The sequence below is a fragment of the Adiantum capillus-veneris genome, chromosome 16 (assembly GCF_014529385.1).
Source record: "Adiantum capillus-veneris isolate H3 chromosome 16, ASM1452938v2, whole genome shotgun sequence".
Classification (NCBI taxonomy): Eukaryota; Viridiplantae; Streptophyta; class Polypodiopsida; order Polypodiales; family Pteridaceae; genus Adiantum; species Adiantum capillus-veneris.
Genome location: NC_140946.1, coordinates 18,574,165 through 18,590,103, shown reverse-complemented (window position 1 = coordinate 18,590,103; position 15,939 = coordinate 18,574,165). Strand labels below are relative to the sequence as shown.

General features: G+C 46.8%; 1 pseudogene; it reads right to left on the bottom strand.

Moving 5' to 3' along the window:
- LOC147438648 (uncharacterized) lies at positions 1-666 on the bottom strand (annotated as a pseudogene).
- Positions 667-15,939: the final 15,273 nt, after the last annotated feature.

The window sequence follows — 15,939 nt, the reverse complement described above, 5'->3', positions numbered from 1 at the left end:
TTAACTCATAGTCTTCCCAAACATGAGAAGGGGTGCTTGCAGTCTGTGACCATCCAACATATGTGTTTGTGATTCCGAATCAAAATTTTGTAGTTTGACAGGATCTTGAACCCTTGATTCGTTTTCCTCTTCCAAAGAAACCCGGAGTAGCTTGCACCTGTAGCCAAAATCCTTCCTCCATGCACAAACAGGTTTGATTCGGAATAAGTTGGAGATGAAGGGTTGGTTATTATAATTAGTTTTTGCCACAGGGTCTTCTTAAAATTGTATCCAAATATTGCTCGATCAAGCCAGGCTCTACGGTACAAATGACAATGACTTTGGAAGTCCTTGAATGATGTGGTTGTTATTGAGTGATCTTTGTAATTGAATATCTCCACCCATCTACTCTTGTAAGAGTCATATAGAGTGCCCCTATCATAGTCATGTTCTGTGAGGAGAATATGATAGGACACATTACCATTGGTATGGAAGTTTAGGTCGAGAATGCAACGTTTAAGGGATTGTATCCATGTTGCTTGTGGCAATGGGCACCTCAGCCACAGAATCCTTAATGAAGGGTTTGAGGACCATAATTCTGATATGATCGTGCTGAGGTTCGACAATTAAATATAACATATCCATAGAACCTCTTATGGAAGATAAAGACATAGGTAACCGCTCCATCGTGAACTTATAGCAGATGTCAAGATTTTCTTTGAGAAATGCATTTCTGGAGTAATGTCAGGAGGGGAAACCAATTTTCTTTAATGTAGCCCTCGGAGAAATTGTAGGGACAAAAGATTCTGAAATCTTTTGTGCTAGTAGGTGATGGAACTGCATTCACCATCAAAAAGCAGTTGGAGGTTCTCCTTAGCATTGATGTGATAGGTTGACTTGTCCAAAACTATTGGGAGCATAGGAGGGAGTTCCAAGCCTTACAACAAGACCGTAGCCTCCACACATCACGGATGTTGAGATGAGGAAAGATGAGTGTAGGCAAAAGAATCTTCAAATGCTCGGGTGTTGATGCCATCATGTAGTAGTAGCGAGGCTTGTCAAGAAGAAGAGTCTATTCCGAGCTCCCAAGCTCCAAAACAGGATTGTAAGGAATCTGACCTTTGAAATGCAGCTTGAAGAGCACGACCAAGCTATAAAAAACAACTCTCAACCTCTCTAGAGCAGTCATCGGACATCCTCATGACCCAAGCAGAGGAAGAGAAAACTCCACCCAGTCAACACAAAGAGGTAAAGGGACCCCTCAAAGGACCTAGCCAGAGCATCAGTTTCCCTAGTAAAACCCTCCAAAACAGCAAGAAATGAAGTGCCCCAACATCAAAGGTCGCACCCTTAATTTCCATGGCCTCACTGATCCCATCAAATCATAGATCATTAAGGACTGGCTTAATAATGGCAATGTTAAGCTTGACTCCTAATGTCTGCAGGAAATCAAAGCTACAGGGTTTCAGCTGAATTCCAACCTTCAAAAGCTAGGAAGTACCTATTCTTGGAACCATACTAACCACCCACATGGTAAAGGTACAGCCATTGCAATTTCAAACAGATACAACCATCTAGTTACTCACGTTAAGAAGTCCACCAATGGGAGCTGGATAGCACTTTCATTATCAAGTCCTTTCAATTACACAATTGTTTCTGTTTATGCTTCTAACTCAATTTTTGAAAAGAAATCCTCCAAAAATGGTTGAAGACATAGGTGACAGGTGGAACAACCTTGGGCAGGTTATTAGTGGCAGAGAAAAGAGCAGCTGGTCAAATCTGATGAATGTTCTCAGTCTGCTGGCCATTTCAACTAAAACTAGAAATTCCTAGACCAACAAACAAATTGATAACTGCTTCAAAGCTTCCAGGTTGGTTAGAATATATATGAGCTCTGACCTTCTACAGGACCATTGGTAGGTAAGCTGCTATAAGGGTTCCTCTCTCCTTATGTCTGATCATTACCTGTGTTCACGGAACTGTACAGAGATGAATGCAAATTCAGTGCAGGATGGCCTCATAGTCACCAATCTCTGTTTGTGGTATAAATGTTGTCAAAGATAATGTCAAGAACATTTCTGATAGGGCCTTTACTCTTATCTTCTTCTGTGTTCAAAGCTTGGGATATGGCTGTCAAAGATGTATAAAAGCTGATGTTAGTAAATTAGAATAAATCTAGGGACCATAGGGCAAAGAGAAGGATGATGATAAGGTCTCAAATAGAGGATTTAAAGTCCTCTGCACTTCCCAATAGTCCTCCTCTCCTCCCCTCTCGAAACTTAAAGGAAAACCAAAGCAAGAAGAAATAGTTGCAGCAAGGGCTTCCATCCTGTGGACTAGAGATCACTGGGCTGGGATAGTTGATAAGCTAGACAAAAATATGTTTGCCCTTTTCAAGGAAAAAAAAACCAGGACTTTATTCCCTTTTTGAAAGATAGAAATGGAGGACTGACTAAATTCCATGTAGAAAACCTGCAAGTGGTTAAGGAATTCTTTGCTGGTATTCTGTCAAAACCTCCTTAGAGAGGGGTTGACCAAACTCAAGCCAGGGCTTTGATAGCCAGAGTAAGGCAGAAAAGTTTGCCCCAAAATATGGCTAAAGTTATGGATCAGCCCCTCACAGAAGGGGAAATCAGAGATTCTATACTCTCTTTGAAGGCTGGTAAGTCCCCTGGTTTAGATGGGATTTCAAATGAATTCTTTTACCACTTCTTAGTCCCACATCTCATGACCATATGGATGGAAGCCCTAAAAGGGAGAGCCCTATCCACCTTTATGAACACGACTGGTCAAGTTAATCCACAAGAGGGGAGAAAAAGAGGAGCTAGGCAATTGGAGGCCCATTACCTGTCTGACTTCAGTCTATAAGATTTTTGCCCTCACTGTAGATAGGAGAATAAGCCCTATCATGCACCAAATCATCTTACTTGAATAGAAGGGATTCATTAAAGGCAGATTCATTGTAGACTCCATCATCACTCTTTGGGAAGCTATAGAGTATGCTCACGAAAGTTGTCAAGACTTTGTCTTTTTCAAAATAGACTTTGATAAGGCCTATGACAGGATCCAATGGGACTTCATCTTTTAGTCACTATATGACATTGGACTTGGCAAAAAAATGATCAAGTATGTGCATGTATTATTTGGAAATGCATATGCAAGAATTGTTGTCAATGGAGATTTAATAGAAGCTTTCACTTCTATCAGGCAACAGTGCCCTATTGCACCGTTACAAAAAAAAAAATGAAATGTTATATTAACGTCTTCAAAAGGCCAAAGTGACCTATGAGACCAGAAAGTTACAATGTGGTGGATCTGATACAAAGTCACAGTAACAAGATGACAAAAATGAAATGACAAATGTCACATAAAATACTATGGAATCCTAAACTATTGGGATAGCTAGATCACAAGAGATCCAGCATCGGTCGCTGGCGGATCTCATCAATCTCCTCCATGGTCGGTAGTCTAACCGGGCGTCGTGCATGTCGAGCCAAAGTGATCCGAATCCTCTGATGCAGCCTCCGCCGATGCTGTGTAGTCCTCCGCAGTCGTGGGCGTCTGGATCTCCCAAGCTCAGTCGCTCGGTCGATCAGTGTGCCTCTGGTGTGAGACGACGAGCTCTGCTGTGGTAGTAACTCCTCCAGGTGTCGAGTGGTAGCTCTAAAAAAATGTGTGATCTGTCTCTGAGACTGGCTAGCCTCTCCTCTCATCAGGCTCTCTCTGTGTCTGCGTAGCTCGAGCAAAAACAAACCCAAGCATCTCTGATCTTCGTACTGCATGACTCTGGAGAATGGTCCAAAGCCCTCTCTGAACAAGCAATGGAAGCGGCCTCGTATCTCGTAGTACACGGGGCAGTGGCATGTGTAGTACAGTTCTGTCTCAAGCTCGATGTCACACAGGGGGTATGTCCTGGCCTCTGCTGGTACTCCGCTGTATCTCCCAGTCTCGATCCGCAGCTGGTGTGAAGATGTGCGTATTTGGTCGATAGCACATCGTACCCCATGAGACAAGTGGGTGTCCATGTATCTGGGCCTCGTCACAAAACCATCAACCGTAAGCTGGAGGAGATGCTCTCTGTAGAAATCCATCTTCGTGCCCACCTCCTGTGCTGGCTGTATCCATGTCCTCCTGGTGTCTAGCTGAGTCAAGTCTTGGCGGATGAGCTTGGTGATCTGGGACTGTGTAAGAGTCAGAGAGGGTGCATCCAGTGAGTACTGGAAGGGAGGCAATCTGTCTATGCTGAACCCATGTGCCTGAAACCATGATGTCATCTCCCCATACCAGCATGCTGTATCTCCCTGCATGGCTAACTGTCGAGAGGACTCAAGTGCAAGGCGGGAATATCTGTTTCTTGGAAGTTCCCACATGCGGTGTATAAAGGAGACAGATTTGGTGAGCGCCTCAATCACTAGTGGGGGGGCCGCTAGCTCTGCTCGAACAATAGCACGTGGTACTGAGGCCTTGGCTCTAATGAGCCGCGAGATCATAGAGACCAGAGGCTTCTCCATGTCCCCCCATCCATCACTGTGGCCTGTCCTCCCGTGATGATCCAATGAAGGTCCCCAAATCTCAGCTCCATAAAGCAATGCAGAATCCACCAGAGTGTCAAAGAGCCAGAGCTTCGTCCGAGGCTCCTGAAACTGAACCTGTGAACACATCCTTTCCAATCTACCCAATGCTGCATGGGCTCTGGTTAGTCTAGTCTCTGCTGCCCTCCTCAATGAGAATGCTGGCGCACTAAAAACCACTCCGAGGTAAGTGTACGCATCTGTATACTCCACAGTCTCCTGGCCGTATGTGAATGCTGGGGCTGACCTCCTGATCACTGTGGGGTGGTATTAAATACCATGACCTTTGTTTTACCAAGGTTGACGGACAAACCACTTTCCTGGGCAAACCTATTCAAAGCATCCAAGTGATGTTGCATCCCCTCCGGAGAGTCGGAGATCAACACAATATCATCAGCATATAATAATAATGGAGTCCATGTCCTTGCCAGCTGTGCACCTCTATCACCATCTCTCTCAATGTAGTCAGAAACCTCATCCACATACATACCAAACAGAGTAGGAGAGAGCGGGCAGCCCTGCTTCACCCCAATAGTGGAGTGAATCGGTGTGGATAGACCCTCTGAGGTGCGTACCTGCCCCACTACTGACCTGTATAATGCCATGACCCCCCAAATGAGCTCTGTGGGTACTCCCATCTGCTGTAATCATCGCATCAATCTAGCTCTAGGCACTGTGTTAAATGCTTTGCGGAAATCCACAAAGCTACAATAGATCCGTCTCCCACGCGATCTACCCTCCTCAATGATGGCTCTAAGTGTCAAGATATGGTCAAGAGTAGAAAAACCCCTCCTGAACCCTGCCTGCCCGGCTGCGCGTATCCCCTCCCTCTCTGCCCATCTACTCAGGTGCTTCTCAAGAATAGATGCGTACAACCGTGCCAATGTGTGTCCAATCATGATAGTGCGATAATTCCCAGGCTCCATAGGGTCTCCCGACTTGAAGATAGGTACAATAGTAGATAGGCTCCAAGTATCAGGCAAGCCCTCACACATGGCACGGTTAAACATCACCGCTAGAAGCTCTGCTAATAGATCTCTGGCATGCGTGAAATGCTCAGCCACTAAACCATCATGATCGTATGCTCTCCCAGTCCTCATCTTGTCAATGGCCTTCCTCACCATCTCCGCGGTGAAAAAAGCACATGTGTGTGGGCATGGATCGGGAGGGTCGGGAAGGGGGGACTGCTCATAAACTGTGTACAGAGATGATGTGTACTGGCCCAGTCCTTTGTAGAAGTGATGGCGGGGAGAGTGCTCCTGAAAGAGCTGCCATGCCTCACGTGAGTCCCGACTCAAGAATAGCTGATATAGATCCTGCTCTAGCCGAGCCAAAAATGCCCTCTTCTTCCGCTGCACTAGGCGTCGGAAGTCAATCTGTGACTGTCTGTGAGTGATGTCCCCCAAAAGCACCTCTCTCTGTAGTCTAGCTCTAGTGTCCCGGCATTCCTCATCATACCAACTGTTCTGGGGTATGCTCCCCGAACGGTGTCTCTGCTCAGGCTAGGTATGTGGGTATGCCTCTGCTGCTGCATCATGTAGTGTCTGTGTCAGTATAGTAGTAAGCTCCTCCAGAGGTCGCCCTGGCTCCTCTGTGCATAGGCGTCTGTAGATCCCATCTATGTATACAGAGTCTGTCTCTCGCGTGAAGGTGTAGCGAGTAGGGGTTGCTATCCGTAGCATGTGTGCTACACTAAACTGAAAAGAGATGGTCATTGACACAAGAGCATGATCCACTGCCACACCAACAGGTCTGGGTCCAACCGTGAGATCCTGGATACTAGAGATGAGGCTCGGCTGTGCCATGACATAATTCACTGTGCTAGCTCCATGTCTGTGTGGAAAGCATGTAAAACCCCCTGAAGCGGGAAATCTCTGTAGGCCATTCAAGATGGCCAATCCATGTGCAGTCCCCATGTCTATCAAGTGTCGTCCATACTCAGTGTGTTCTCCATCTTCTGATAGTCTGGATAGGCCTGTCTCTGCAGCACCCATCTCTCTCAGCATCTCCTCTGAAGTAACATAAAATACTGTCTGATGATGGGCAGTCCTAGCATTGAAATCCCCTAGAATGATGATGTCACCATCTCTAGAGAACTCCCATATGTCATAATCCAAAATAGAGAAAGGGGACTGTCCTCTGGGTGGTACATACACTGACGTGCTCGAGGGAAAGTAGAAAATAGCAATGTAAAGATATCTGTTTTCTCTGCTCTCAGTCTCACCCACATGTACCTAGCTTGCTCATCTCTGCGGGCTATATGTATCAATGGATGCAACTCCTCCCTGAATAACACTGCCATTCCTCCTGATCCCCGCCCTCTGTGCTCTGATCGTGTCTCCTGTCTATAGGCAGTCTCCCATCTATATCCACTAATGTGAGGCATAGACTGCCCAGGGGCCTGATGTGTCTCAGAGTAGAAGACGATGTCTCTTCCCCTGAAACTATCCTCAAAAGCGCCCACATCAAGTCGCATAGATCCATTACAATTCCACGTGGCAACTTTGAGTGTGGTCCCATGGGTCTCGCACCGTCATGTGGAGTGCCACTCTACAATCACAACCCGGCCATCTCTGTAGAAGGCCGTCTTTCCCTTCTCCCTTGCCGCTTGAATCTCTGGCATTACCTCTCTCATATGCGCAAGCTGTGTGAGAGTGAGGTCATCTCCAAGGAATATGCCCGTTTTCTTTAGTGTAGGATGCTTCTTCGAGAAGTCCTTTGCCTCCATGGATGGGAAACGGATGATTAAAGCTCTCCCTTTTGAAGTCTCCCCATTGCCTTGTGTCTACTTCCCCACCCTCCATGCCTTTGTATGAGTAGCCTCACTACCCATCATGCGGAGAAGTTCTTCAACTTCCCCTTCCACATCATCTCGGTCTTTTAGACCGGTTACTCTTATATGCAAATCTCTAGTTTTCCTTCGCTGTTCTTCCTCTAGAGTCATGTTGATGATTGTAGGAGTGGGGACAGATGTGGTTTCTTTCCCTTTGCCTTTCTTAGTGACTTCTATCCACTTCTCGGCCTCATCCGCCTTCTTTTGCGTCTTCGTGATCACATCCATCCACGAAGACGTCTTTACCGTCTTTTGTTTCTCCTCCTCTTTGATCATCCGTACCTGCTCTTTGATGACCTTGATTTCCTCTACTACCGAAGGCTGGAATTCCCCCTCCTCTAGTCCACTGCTCGCTCTATCCGCAAGTTCTCGCTTGAGAGCTGAGACCTCTTCTTTAAGTGCTTTGGATTCCGCCTTAAGTGCTTGTAGCTCTGCGTGCAGGTCCTCTTTCTCTTTCTTCCACTACGTGCCTTCGTTGAGAAACATTTGAAGAAGGTTGGCCTTCTCTTTCCACCATCCCTCCATATCTGCTTTCCAGTCTTTCATCTCCCTCTCCATTTGTGTAATCCGCTTGTTTGTAAGCACAAAGGTTGCCTTCGGATGGGGCTTACACACCGGCGAAGCAGTCATGACCTCCATCAAAAAATACAATCTGCACTTCTGCCAAGTCAACCCACTATGTCCACATCACGCATACATCCCTGTCCCGCATAATGTATACATAGGGTTTCCCCAAATCAATCATACATTCTTAATGTTTGCTTTTCTGATTTTCTGCAGAGTTTTTGTCAAAGTTGTTTTGCCTTTTGTAAACCTGCAGGGTGTTGCACTTTCTTTCAAAAAATCTCCAGCTGAAAATTTTCCTATTTTTTTCCCTGTCACTCTCATTTTCTGGCTGGGGGGGGGGTAAGTTTTGACGGGCAAAAAAACCCCTGTACTTGCTTGGGGGGGGGGGGGGGTGGCGGGGCTGGCTATGCGAGATTGTTGGGGGGGGGGGGGGGGGGGGGGCAATGCAGGTAGAAGCAACAGCAACAGCGCGCGTAGCAGCAGCTTGGACAACAGCAGTGCGAGCAGTTTCAGAGACAGCAGATGGGTGGTGCGTGAGACCAGCAGGTGCTTGGACACGAGACGGTTCTCAAACCCTCCTCCAAGGGCACCCCCTCTCTATGGCAAGAGAGGTCTATGCTATTGTGTCACGTGACACATCCAACCCTATGTGTCCGTGGACAAGCAGACGATCAGCGGGAGGAGATTACTCGAGGAGCGGAAGCAAGAAGACGAAGAGAAAGACGATCCGTTCTGCTGCTCCTCTGCTGTTGAGAGAGAGAGAGAGAGAGAGAGAGAGAGAGAGAGAGAGAGAGAGAGAGAGAGAGAGAGAGAGAGAGAGAGAGAGAGAGAGAGAGAGAGAGAGAGAGAGAGAGAGAGAGAGAGAGAGAGAGAGATGAAATGTTATATCAACATCTTCAAAAGGCCAAAATGACCTATGAGACCAAACTGTTACAAAATTGTGAATCTGATACCATGTCAGGGTACAAAAAGTCTAGAACAAAAATACTACTACTACTAGAAATCCATCTTCATCTGCACTCTGGATGTCGAGAGTATGGCTCGAATTCTCTATTGTAGTCTCCATCGATGTTGTGTAGCCTCTCTCCTCAATCTCCGTAGTTCCAGTGCTCAGTCGATGAGAGTGCCGGTAGTGGTCGAATGAGTGTGGGCTGAGCTGTGCAGTGATGGCTTATCCTCTGGCTGTTCCATATCTAGTGAAAAGAAATTTGTAGTCTGTCTCTGGGACTATATCTCTCTAGCTCTCCCTAGTAAAGTGTCTCTATATCTGTGTAACTCAAGTAGATATAGCCCAAGACATCTCTGATCCTTATAACTCATGATCCTAGAGAAAGGACCAAAACCCTCTCTAAATAAGCAGTGGAAACGGCCCCGAATCTCATAGTACAGTGTGCAATGATATATGTAATGTAGCTCTATCTCTGGCTCTAGCTGGCATAATCATGTTTTCTGCTGGTATCCCTCTGAATCTACCAGTCTCAATCTCGAGCTGATGTGAGGATGTGCATATCTGACCAATGGCACACTACAAACCATGAGACATATGTGTATCCATGTAGCTGGGTCGAATCACAAACTTATCTTTTGTGAGGTGGAGAAGATGCTCTCTATAAAAAGAAACTTCGTGCCCAACTCCTGTGGCGGCCCTATCCATGTCCTCCTGTATCAAGCTGGATCAAGTCCTGACGAATGAGTCTAGTAATCTCCACCCGTGTAAGAGACATAGAGGGTGTTTGAGGAGAGTACTGGAAAGGGGGCAGCCTGTCCATGGTGAAGCCATGCATGTGAAACCATGATGTCATCTGTGCATACCAGCATGAAGTGTCCCCCTGAAGAGCTAACTGTCTGGAAGACTCAAGGGCCAGTCTAGCATATCTGTCTCTAGTAGTATCCCACAAGCTGTGTGCAAAGGAGACTGATCTGGTAAGCACCTCAATCTCCATAGGAGGGGCAGCTAGCTCTGCTCAAATGATAACGTGGGGTACGGAGGCCTTGGCTCTGATCAGCCGAGAGATTATAGATACCAAGGGCCTCTCCATACGTCTCCAACCATCCTGGCCTACAGAAGGTCCCCATAATTGCACAGCATACAACATAGCTAAGGCTACTAAAGTATCAAAGAGCCATAACTTTGTCCGAGGTTCCTCGAATTGAACCCGCAAACACATCCTCTCCAATCCTCCCAAGGCCGCATAAGCCCTAGTGAGTGTAGTCTTTGCTACTCTCCCCAAAGAAAACCTCGGCCCAGTGAAGACAACCCCAAGGTAAGTGTATACATCTGTATACTCTAAAATTCCTGACTATATGTGAAAGTTGGTGCTGATTTCCCGATCCACTGTGGTGTGGTGTTAAACACCATAACCTTGGTTTTACCAAGGTTTATAGACAATCCACTATCCTTTGCAAAACTGTGTAATGCATCAAACTGTCGCTGCATACCCTCTGGTGAGTCAGGGATCAACACAATATCATCAGCATATAACAACAATGGGATCCACGTCCCTGCCAGTTGGGCACCTCTATCACCCTCTCTGTCAATGTAAACAGAAACCTCATTCATATAGGAGACAATGGGCAACCCTGTTTCACCGAATAGAGTAGGAGACAATGGGCAACCCTGTTTTACCCCAATGGTGGAGTGAACTAAATCAAATATCCCCTCCGGGGTGCGTACATGTCCCATCACTGATCTGTATAGAGGGATAATCTCCCAAATCAACACTATGGGCACCCCCATCTCCTGCAGTCTGCGCATCAATCGAGCTCTCGATACCATGTCAAATGGTTTCCGGGAATCCACAAAGCTACAATAAATTAGTCTCCCATGTGACCTGCCCTCCTCAATGATGGCTCTGAGTGTCAGAATATGATCAAGAGTGGAGAAACCCCTCCTAAAATTGGCATGGCCCTTTGCTCGTACACCGTCACCCTCTGCCCAATTACTCAAGTGCTGCTCAAGAATGGATGCATACAACCGTGCCAATGTGTGCCCACCATACAAAGGAATAGCGAAAGGGGCGCAAGTCTTTGGGGCCAATATCTCTAGGCACGAAACTACGTCGGGCCGTGTCAACTCAATTGTGAAAGTGTGACTGTTTTGAAGTGAATCTCTGCTGTGTCGCCGTAGAATCTTGACTTGTGGTGTCCAAATTTGTTACAGTGGTATCAGAGGGAGCCCGATTTCTCTTCTACCGGAAAATCCGATCCTTTTCTCGTGACACTTATGGATTCCAATAGAGAACACTCGACTTCCTCTGTATCTGGGGATGCGGGAACAGATCACAAAGAAGATTCTCACGAAGATTACAGGCCACCTTGGCCTCCTCAAGCTGAGATAGAAGAGATGGAACGTTGAAAATTGGTTGATGACGCAACAAAGAGGATCATCAACATTGCGAAGGATCCAAAATTTGTGAAATTTTAGACTCAGCAATCCTTCAAAGAAGTGCACACCCAGTGGCAGAAGGCCACAGAGCCACCCATCAAACTGGCACTCAAGAAACCTCCTGCTCGGATGATGTTTACAGAACAAGAATTAGAAGAGGTGGTTGATACACGGATAAGTCAGCTTTTGGACGCGAACAACAAAGCCAAAAGCACGACAAAAAGCAGTAGAAAGGAACTGACTTCCCGGGTTATTTTGGTCGTCAATCTACTTTTGCCTCGGCAAGAAAGCAAAAGCAGCATGTATGATTTGAAGGACTACCCAGTTCTTCTTCTTCTTCTTCTTCTTCTTCTTCTTCTTCTTCTTCTTCTTCGAGTTATTCTAGCTCTTCTCACTTGAGCGAAGAAGACTGAAAAGGGAAAAAGCGAAGCAGCTTGTATCAAATGTTCTTCAGTAGAGACTCAAGAGAGGCATGGCAATTCTTTCATGAGCACTGTCACAAAGTGATGACGTGGCTATTGGCAGCAGAAACCCTAATGTCTGCCAGAAACCCTAAAAATCTTGCAAACCCTAATTTCTGCCAGAAACCCTAAATTTCTAGAAACCCTAACCCTGACTGCTGGCTGAAACCCTAGCTGGCTGAAAAACCCTCAAAGCTGGCGCTAGTGCCACGTTGCAACAGTGTATGGATTTTTGAAAATCAAGGGCTTGCTTTTTCTCAGCTAGCGACGCAATTAGGGTTGTTTTTTTGCTACGCTTTGAGAGAAAGAGAGAACATGGTTTATTTTACTTGCTCTCATTGAGAGAGAGAGAGAGAAACTACTTTTGCTTTCAAGCTTTTGGCGCTGTGCTTTTGGGCATCCCTTGTAACATTTAAATACGCGGATCAGGGCTCACTTCTCAGAGCATCTGGACGCAGAGTCTAAGAGTGAAACCCTAGCCGCTCTTTTGTACTTTGACATTGATTAATACAAAAAGAAATACCGAAAGGGGTGCCTGTCTATGGGGCCAACATCTCTAGGCACAACTCCGCCGGGCCAGTGCAAATCTATTGTGATCTGTGAATTGTTTGAAGTGGTTATTTGGTGCTGTCGCGATTGATGCTTGCCTTGGAGTGTCAAAGTCTGTTAGAGTGGTATCAGAGCATTGACGATTTCTCTTCTACGGGAAATCCGATCCCCAATTTTCTTTCCGTGGCACCTATGGCTTCAGACAAGAAACAGTCGACTCCTTCTGCATCCGGAGATGCCAGACCACAACGAAGATGCACAAGAAGAGTATGGCCCGCCTCGGCCTACTCAGGAGGAGCATCGAGAGATGGAGCGTCGACAGTTGATCAACGATGCAACAAAGATGATGCTCAATTTTGTCAAGGACCGAATGTTGGGGTGTAGGCCAGGAGTAGTAGACCCCGAGCACCCAATAGGGGAAAATCGAGAATCGGCTCTGCAGATAGTAAGCGAGGCAGATTTGAGCAGTCCAAAGAACCAAGGCAAAGGGAATCGGGTACCGATTTGCAAAACAAAGAGAAAGGATTCAGTGGTACACAAGACTTTGAAGTATTGTGTGTGGCTTGACGAACGCGCGCGCGCGCGCGCACACACACACACACACAAAATGCAACAGTATTCGGTAGCCAGAGGTGAATCTCTGCACGGTATTGCATCTGCAGTTAAATGCGGAGAATCGTAACAACGGGCACCAGCGAGGACTTTGTGGACGTTTGTGTACACACACACACACACACACACACACACACACACACACACACACACACACACACACACACACACACACACACACACACACACACACACACACACACACACACACACACACACACACACACACACACACACACAAGATTAGCAGAGTTCAAAATCGGCAGTGAATCCAACCTGCAGCTCGTAATTGATGCTGAGCAGCATGGGCACCGAGATGTGTAGAGAATGGGGGCGATAGCTGGAAGTCAAGGCCCCTAGGGGGCGGTCGCAAGCACTGCAAGCCAGCCCTGAGGTAAAGTGCCATAGGATAGGCAACTCAAGGCAATCGAGAACCAGCTTCTTGCGGATCTGTCCACACATACAAGGTCCGTAGGCAGACATAGAGTGGGCGGTAGTGGACTGCACAGCTGGTTCGACATTGAGCATTTCGGGGGCTGCAGCGAGCTGGCTTGAAGCAAGCAAACACACACACACACACACTCACTGTGTGTGTGCTTGCTCGTCAGCGCTGGCACAAGCAGACTCAGCAGTAAAAATAAAAAATCAAATTTTTCTTTGAGCCTTAAAAACCTCTTTGTGTGCAAGGAATCATTCCCACACAGAGCCCTCGACAAAGCCCATTTTGATGCTCCGACCCCCGACTCCTCTCCTCGAGCTCGTGAAAAGAAAGTTTCTCAGAATTTACAGTTGTGAGAGAGAGAAAGACAGCTTGATTAAGAGATTGGAAGATACTTTTTTTTCGAACAAAAACAAAAAGGCGAGCTTGACACCGAGCTTGCGAGCAAGCCCAAGCAACACACAGAGCGAGTGAGTGAGTGAGAGACAAAGACCAGGGTCTCATCATCGACATCAGCGACTCTCCGATTTTGACATCGACTTCTTCGACATCGTCACCCGACTTTGACGTCCGCACACCGAGTTCGACAAGCTTGAGAGCGATCTTGACAGATCGAGCTAGATCTGCGACCGATAACGATTCAACTCGGCATTAACCGCTCGATATCGGCTTCGAGCATTGGCGTTTTACGGCTACTCGGCTAGCCACTTTCGCCCGGCGGCGGAAGGCGACATCGACATCGACACCGCTCATGCGCACCGGCTCGACACTGCTCATTGCGGCGGATCTCCGACATCCTACCCAGACATTGGGCGTTTCCCCAGACGAGCGCGTTCCCGCGATCGACGACTGTGCTTGCGTCATGCGCGGGTGAGGTACCTCTGTCATAGAGGAGTGACACCCGGCATCTGCATCGAGCTCACCGATCGCACCGTACGACACAGTTTACGGATACGACACCTTTGGCGGCTATTCGACTAGCATATTTCTGCCCGGCGGTAGAAATTGGCACATAGCGACACCGACATGCAGGTTACAGGTTACAGGGGGGTTTTTCAGCCCATTCACTCACAGATTCTCCAGATTACCAGACACAGCGCTTTCACAGGCGATTTGGCAGTCATTTCGACAACAGATTCTCTGCAGACACATGCGTTGACAGATGCATTTTGTTGTGAGCACACCTAGTGCTACTGAGCTCTTTTGAGAGCAGATATCCCCGCAGGGATCACTTTCACTGCATGCAACAGTTCTTGGCGCCTGTTTGAGCCAGGTTTTACTCATGTACGTTGAGTTGCGGACACTGCCCACTGTACTACGTGTGGAGCCATTTTTGGCTATTTTGGCAGTTTTTCCCGGCCGTTTTTGAGACTCGGACCGGAAGAGCCCTTTCTGAGACTGTGGCTAGTCCATTTGTGTTTGCATTAGCCTTTGGAGGGTCGATAGCGTGAGGTTTTCTTTGAGCTGGGGTGTGCTCGAATGTTGAGACACCTTCGGTGATACAGGTAGCTGGAGTTCCCCTTTACGGTACCCTCGCCATAGGATATGTATTTGGATGGTTATTTATGATTTTGACGCCGAGTTGGCACTCACATAGCAGTGGTTTTGTGCAGCAGATGCCCAGTTAGTGCAGTTGGCACATTTATATGCATTTTGAGTTAAGTTTTGACTCCTCATACAAAGGAGACTCTGCCGGATTTCCTTCCAGCGAGTCGTGAATTTCATTGTTGGCACTTTTGAGTCTATTTCGGTTGAGATTTTACTCCCGATACAAAGGTTACTCTGCTTAAATTTCTACAGCTTCTCGCCATAGTTTGGCACCTCTCAAACCCTCTTATCAACGATGGCTTCTTCTTTAGAAAAGGAGGAGTATTTCATTCGGAAGTTCGATGGCAGCAACTTCACCATGTGGAAAGAGCGCATGAAAGATGTTTTGATAAACAAAGGCCTCTCAGAACTGTTGAAAGAGCGCGCAGAGGATGATGATTATACACAAGCTCAATGGGAGCTTTTGGATGCAAAAGCCATGGCTACGATACATCTACATCTAGCTGAGTCAATCTTCTTCACTATCATAAGGAAGAAAACAACCAAGGAACTTTGGGATAGCTTATGTTCAGCATGGGAGAGCAAAAGTGCATCCAACAAAGTTTTTCTCATGAAAAAGCTTATGAAGCTCAACATGAAAGAAGGTAGCATAGTTTCCGGTCACTTAAATGAGTTCAACTCCTTGTTTAGTCAGCTGACATCTTAGGGCTTTAAGGAGTTTGACGATGAACTCAAGTCTATCTTCTTGTTATGCTCTCTACCCAGTTCATGGGATATCTTTTGCACAGCCATTAGCAATCAGCTCTGAATGGCAAGTTAGAGTTCAATGCTGTCACAGATGCGTTGCTCACTGAAGAGATTCGTCGTAAATCTCTCGATAATGCTAGTCATGGAGATGCATATATGGCTGGCAGTTCAACAAAGCCAAGAGGCTGTGACAGGAACAAAAACAAAAGCAAAAGTAGAGAGTGAAATCCTTGTAGTCCTAGCAAACA